The sequence below is a fragment of the Macaca thibetana genome, chromosome 17 (genome assembly GCF_024542745.1).
Source record: "Macaca thibetana thibetana isolate TM-01 chromosome 17, ASM2454274v1, whole genome shotgun sequence".
Classification (NCBI taxonomy): domain Eukaryota; kingdom Metazoa; phylum Chordata; class Mammalia; order Primates; family Cercopithecidae; genus Macaca; species Macaca thibetana.
Window position 1 is genome coordinate 90,257,329 of NC_065594.1, and position 7,205 is coordinate 90,264,533.

General features: G+C 41.1%; 1 long non-coding RNA gene across 2 annotated transcripts; it reads left to right on the top strand.

The window, feature by feature from the left end:
- The first annotated feature begins 300 nt into the window (after positions 1-300).
- Positions 301-2,588, top strand: LOC126940616 (uncharacterized). Of its 2 annotated transcripts, XR_007720834.1 has the most exons (3): positions 301-893; positions 1,429-1,498; positions 1,736-2,588. It is a non-coding gene; the product is annotated as an uncharacterized LOC126940616 (long non-coding RNA). The 2 variants fall into 2 exon arrangements; XR_007720833.1 differs by having other exon boundaries at positions 1,429-2,588.
- The last annotated feature ends 4,617 nt before the right edge of the window (positions 2,589-7,205 follow it).

A 7,205-nucleotide genomic window follows, 5' to 3' on the forward strand; every position in this document is an offset into this window, starting at 1 on the left:
GAACTCCTGACCTCAGGTGACCCACCTGCCTCAGCCTCCCAAAGTGCTGGATTACAGGTGTGAGCCACCACAGCTGGCTCATATTGTATATTTTAGGTATATAAACATATGTATTAAGAATATATAATTTGCACTTCCCTTGTTTCTGTTGCCTTTGTACAACTTTTCAGATGTGTATTGGCCATTTGTATTTATTCTAAAATGATTCATTTTTCTATTTATTACAGAGATATTTTCTCCAAGTCTGTTATTGTTATTTTATATTTGTTTATGGCATCTTTGTCATAACAAAGCTTTACATTTTGGGATCATCATCTCTGAGCTCTCTTCTTTATAGAATTTATATTTTGCTTAAGAAAGTCGTCCCCACCCCGAAAATTATAAAATATTCTCTTACAGTCTTTACAGTTTTTCAAATATCTCTTTTATCTATCTGGAATTTATTTTGTTTTTTAGGGTGGGAAGTCACTGAAATTCTTTGACAAAATGGAAGAATGTGAGGGATGCCGTGTGGTGTAAGGAAAGAGTGCTGGCCCTGAAGCCAGAGGACCTGGTTTCAGTCTCTGGCGTGTACCAGCTGTGTGATCTGGGTGGAATTTCTTCATTTCTTTGACCCTCAGTTCCTCATTTATAAAATGAGTAATGATGCCTACCCCTCAGAGTGTTAATTCATATGAAGTTCAAATGAGATAATGTATTAGTCCATTTTCACACCGCTAGAAAGAACTGCCTGAGACTGGGTAATTCATGAAGAAAAGAGAGTCAGTTGACTCACAGTTCTGCATGACTGGGGAGGCCTCAGGAAACTTACAATCATGGCGTCATGGCAGAAGATGAAGGGGAAGCAAGGCACATCTTATTTGGTGGCAGGAGAGAGAAAGAGAGAGCAAAGGGTAAGTGCCACACTTTTAAACCATCAGAGCTCATCAGAACTCACTTACTATAACAAGAACAGCATGGGGAAAATCCACCCCCATGACTCACCCAGGTCCCTCCCTTGACATGCGGGGATTACAATTAGAGATGAGATTTGGGTGGGGACACAGAGCCAAACCATATCAGATAACATATGTAAAAATGGCCGTAACTTAATGATGTATATTAACTCCTCTATTTCCTCAAATAGATGGTCATTGTCTCAACCCTATATTGAATACTCCATTACCTTCTCACTCATGGAATGTCAACTCTATGATATATTAAATTTTCATAGACACATGGGCATCTCAATTAGTTTCCACTGATTTATTCATTTATTCCAGTGAAAAATCTTCGCTGTTTTCATTTTACTAGCTTTATAGTATTTTATAATATTTGATAAGGCAAGCACTCTGTTTGCTTCCTGTATTCATTTTTGGATTGCTATAAAGAACCACATGAGACTGGGTAATTTGTGAAAAGAGGTTTAATTGGCCTATTGTTCTGCAGGCTGTACAGTAAGCATGGCTGGGAGGCCTCAGGAAACTTACAATCATGGCGAAAGTCAAAGGCGAAGCAGGTATGTCCTACATGGCCGGAGAAGGAGAAAGAGAGTGAAGGGGGAGGTGCTACACACTTTTAAACAACCAGATCTTGTGAGAATTCACTATCACAAGAACAGCAAGGGGGGAAATCCACCCCCGTGATCCAGTCACCTCCTACCAGGCCCCTCCTCCAACAATGGAGATTACAATTTGACCTGTGATTTGGGCAGGGACACAGATCCTAACAATATCACTTTCATTAACATTTATAGATTAACTTGGAGAACACCTATACATTTGGAAGATGAATCTTCTCATGCAGGATATGAGGTATTTCCATTTATTCATGCTATCTATGATAGCCTTCAGTTATATTTTACAGTTTTCTTCACATTTCTTTCTGGCGTATTGTGTTTTAGTTGCTACCACACACGGATCATTTTTTCCATGACTTTGTTCTATTGGTTCCTATTTACATGTAATAACAAGCTAATTTTTGTAGGTTGATCTCAGATCTGGCCCCCTTGCTGATATTTCTCATTTGTTCTAGAAGTTTGTCAGTTGACTCTTGTAGAGTTTTCAGGTAGAAGACTGTCAGTACAACACTGCCAGTGCCATACCCATGACCGATAGTGGCCATTCCTGCTTCCTTTCCTTTCCTCCTTTAATTCCCTCTTACTGAATGAGCTGGGACTTCAATGAAAAGTTAAGTACAGTTGGCAATAGCAGGCATCAGAGTCTTGTTCTGATTCACATGGAAATGCTTTCAATATGTCACTATTATTCTGATGTGCCAGGTATTTCCAATAAATATTGCTTTGTCAGGTACAGGCAAGTTTCTTTTATTGTTTTTGGTATTTTTGGAGTATTGCCAGAAGTTAATGCTGAATTCTATCAAATACTTTTTTGGGGTTGAGGCTGAGGATAGCTATGTGTGCAGATCTTCTCTATTTATTTATTTTAGAGACAGGGTCTCATTGTGTCACCCAGGCTGGAGTGCAGTGTTACGATCAAAACTCACGGCAGCCTTGAGCTCCTGGACTTAAGCAATCCTCCTGCCTCAGCCTCCTGAGTAGTTGGGATTACAGACGTGGGACACCATACTGGCCTTTTTTTTTTTTTTTTTTTTTTTTTCAATTCAATAAATTTTGATTGCATTCCAGCAGGTGTAGCTTAAAAAAAATAATAATAATAAATGAATTTTGAAAAATCTTGGCATTATTGGGATGGACTCTTCATGGCTGTAATAGATTTTTTTTTTTAGTCACTACTGTATTTGAATTGATAATTTTTCGAGACGGAGTCTTCTCTGTCACCCAGGCTGGAGTGCAGTGACACGATCTTGACTCACTGCAACCTCCACCTCCCGGGTTCAAGTGATTCTTCTGCCTCAGTCTCCCAAGTAACTGGGATTGTAGTTGCCCACCACCATACCCGGCTAATTTTTGTATTTTTAGTAGAGACGAGGTTTCGCCATGTTGGCCAGGCTGATCTCAAACTCCTGACCTCAAGTGATCTGCCCCGCCTCGGCCTCCCAAAGTGCTGGTATGACAGGCATGAGCCACCATACCCGGCCTGATTTGATATTTTATTAGTAAGTTTGTGTCTCTGAGATGGGTCTTTTAAAAAAACTATTCTTGTAGTGTGTGTGTGTGTGTGTGTGTGTGTGTGTGTGTGTCAGTGTCAGGAGTATATTAACCTTATGGAATGAATGTAGGAGGTTTACCTTTTTTTTTTTTTTTTTTAAATGCCCTGGAAGCATTTATTTATCCTTCAAGGGCAAATTCCTCTTCAAGGAATTATTTGTCCCTTGAAGATTTGTTGGAAATAACAGGCAAACAATAACTTTAGCAGTAAGTCTTTGACTACCTTTTCAATTTCTTCTCTTCAGGGTCTCTATCTATCTCTTTTTTTTTTTTTCGAGACAAGAGTCTTGCTCTGTCGCCCAGGCTGGAGTACAGTGGCTCGATCTCAGCTCACTGCAACCTCCACCTCCCAGGTTCAAATGATTCTCCTGCCTCAGCCTCCCCTGTAGCTGGGATTACAGGTGTGTGCCAGTGCACCCAGAAAATGTTTGTATTTTTAGTAGAGACACAGTTTCGCCAGGTTGACCAGGCTGGTCTTGAACTCCTGGCCTCAGATGATCCGCCTGCCTCAGCCTCCCAAAGTTCTGGGATTACAGGTATGAGCCACTGTGCCTGGCCTCTATCTCTTCTTGACTCAGTGTTATCACTTTCTATTTTCTTTATTCCGTATTATATTTTTCATGAAAATGTTCTATTCCATCTGGTCTTAAAATGCATTGGCATACTATTGAACATATCACTTACTTTTTCATCACCTTGATGACTCTGGTTGTATCACCTTTCTCATTTCTAATATTATCGATTGTATCTTCTCTCTTATTTCTTAAATTGGCTTGTCACATACTAGTCCATTTAACTGATCTTTACAATAAACCAGTATTTGGTTTTATTGATTAAATCTATTCTTTTTCTTTTCTTTTCTTTTTTTTTTTGGAGACAGAGTCTTGCTCTGTCGCCCAGGCTGGAGTGTGATGGTGAGCTCTTGGCTTACTGCAGCCTCCGCCTCATGCAATTGCTCCGGCTCAAGCAATTCCCCTGCCTCAGCCTCCCAAGTAGCTGGGATTATAGGCACATGCCACCACCCCTGGCTAATTTTTGTATTTTTAGTAGAGATGGGATTTCACCATGTTGGCCAGGTTGGTCTTGAACTCCTGACCTGAGGTGATCCACCTGCCTTGGCCTCCAAAGTGCTGGGATTACAGGCGTGAGCCACTGTGCCTGGCTTGTTATTGTTTTTCTTTTACTGATTTATTATATCATCAGCCTGATTTTTATCTTTCTTTCAGTTTTTTTCATAGCTTCTTGAGTTAAAAGCCTCTTGTATTTTCAATCTTTCTGGTTTTCCAATACATGAATTTAACACCATAAAATTTCATCCAAATACTCCTTTGTTTGCATCCTGCATATTTATAATGTCATTTGTTTCTAATAGCCTATATTTTTAATTTTATATTTTCTGTGATTCAGAAGTTACTTAGAAGCACGTTTTAAATTTTTCATAGGTATAATACTCTCCTCTAGCTATCTTATTAATTTTATCGCTGATTTTATGATGCTGTGGCCAGACATTCTCTGGTCCTCATGATTTCTGCTTTTTTTTTTTTTTTTTTTCTGAGATGGAGTCTCACTCTGTCACCAGGCTGGAGTGCAGTGGCACGATCTCAGCTCAATGCAACCTCCGCCTCCTGGGTTCAAGTGATTCTCCTACCTCAGCCTCCAGAGTAGCTGGGACTACAGGCACGTGCCACCACACCCATCTAATTTTTGTATTTTTAGTAGAGACGGGGTTTCACCATGTTGGCCAGGATGGTCTCTATCTCTTGACCTCGTGATCTGCCCCCCTTGGCCTCCCAAAGTGCTGGGATTACAGGCATAAGCCACCATACCTGGCTTGATTTCTGCTTTTTAGAAATCTTTTTGTTCCTCTGATATTCTTGCACGTGGTCAATCTCCTATTATTTAGACATTGTGTAGCCACATTTATTTAATCTGTCAATTTCTAAGAAAAGTATATTCATGTAATTTACTATGGTTGTGGATTTGTTTCTTTTATTTCTACAAGTTTTCACTTTTGTGTGTGTCCTATATATATACATGTACATATATATTACTCTATGTGTATATATGTGCTATATGCATATACATATATATGTATATATACATATGCATATATACCCACATTTTATACATGTATATATGTGTATGCATCTGTGTATATATATGGTATATGGTGTGTATATATGTGTATATATGTATATGCTATATGTATATGGTGGATATAGTTTGGCTCTGTGTACCCACCCAAATCTTATCTCTAATTGTAATCCCCATGTGTTTGGGAAGGGGCCTGGTGGGAGGTGATTGAATAATGGGGCAGACTTCCCCTTGCTCTTCTCATGATAGTGAGTTCTCACAAGATCAGGTCGTTTGAAAATGTGTGGCATTTCCCCCATTGCTCACTCTCTCTCCTGCTCCCTCATGTAAGACATGCTTGGTTCCCCTTCACCTTCTGCCATGATTGTAAGTTTCCTGAGACCTCCTCAGTCGTGCTGACCTGTGAGTCAACTAAACCTCTTTCTTCATATATTACCCAGCCTCAGGTAATTCTTTATAACCCTGTGAAAATGGACTAATACGGATTATGGTACCCAGAGTGGGGTACTGCTGCTATAAAGACACTTGAAAATGTGGAGGTTACTTTGGAACTGGGTAATGGGCAGTTTGAATAGTTTGGAGGGCTCAGAAGAAGACAGAAAGATGTAGGTAAGTTTAGAACTTCCTAGAGACTCATTGAATGGTTTTGACCAAAACGCTGATAGTGATATGGATAATGAAGTCCAGACTGAGGTAGTCTCAGATGGAGATGAGGAACTTGTTGGGAACTGGAGTACAGCTCACTCTTGCTATGCTTTAGTAGAGACTGGTGGCATTGTGCCTCTGCCTTAGAGATCTGTAGAACTTTGAACTTGAGAGAGATGATTTAGGGTATCTGGCAGAAGAAATTCCTAAGCAGCAAAGCATTCAAGAAATAACCTGGCTGCTTCTAACAGTAGTCATATGTGTTCACAGAGAGATGGTCTTTTAAACAAAATTGGAATTTTGTTTAAAAGGGAAGCAAAGCATAAAATGTTTGGAAAATTTGCAGCCTGTGCAATGTGGTAGAAAAGAAAAATCAATTTTCTGGGGAGAAATTCAAGCCAGCTGCAGAAATTTACGTAAGTAAAGAGAAGCCAAATGTTAATAGCGAAGACAATGGGGAAAATGTCTACAAGGGATTTCAGAGAGCTTCATGGCAGCACCTCCCATCACAGGTCCAGAGACCTAGAAGGAAAAATGATTTCATGGGCTGAGACCAGGGTCCCACTGATCTGTGCAGCCTTGGGGCATAGCACCCTGTGTCCCAGCCTCTCTAGCTCCATCTGTGGCTAAAAGGGGCCAAGGTACAGCTTGGGCTGTGGCTTCAGAGGGTGCAAGTCCCAAGCCTTGGTGGTTTCTATGTGATGTTGGCCCTGCGGGTGAGAAGAAGGCAAGAATTGAGGCTTGGGAATCTCTGTTTAGATTTCAGAGGATGTATGGAAATGTCTGCATGTCCAGGCAGAAGTCTGCTGCAGGGACAGAGCCCTCATGGAGAACTTTGAGGGGAACGTGGGGCTGGAATCCCCACAAAAAGTCCCCACTGGGGCACTGTCTAGTGGAGCTGTGAGAAGAAGGACACTGTCCTCCAGACCCCAGAATGGTAGATCCACCAACAGTTTGCACCATGTGCCTGGAAAAGCCACAGGCATTCCACACCAGCCTGTGAAGGCAGCCAAGGGGGCTGTATCCTGCAGAGCCACAGGGGAGGAGCTGCCCAAGGTCTTTGGAGCCCACCTATTGCATCAGCATGCCCTGAATGTGAGACATGGAGTCAAAGGAGATTATTTTGGAGCTTTGAGATTTAATGACTATCCTGCTGGATTTCAGACTTGTATGGGGCCTGTAGCCCCTTTGTTTTGGCCAGTTTCTCCCTTTTGGAATAGGAGCATCGATGCAATGCCTGTACCCGCATTCTGTCTTGGAAGTACTAACTTGCTTTTGATTTCACAGGCTCATAGACAGAAGAGACTTGCCTTGTCTCAGATGAGACTTTGGACTTGGACTATTAAGTTAACAATGG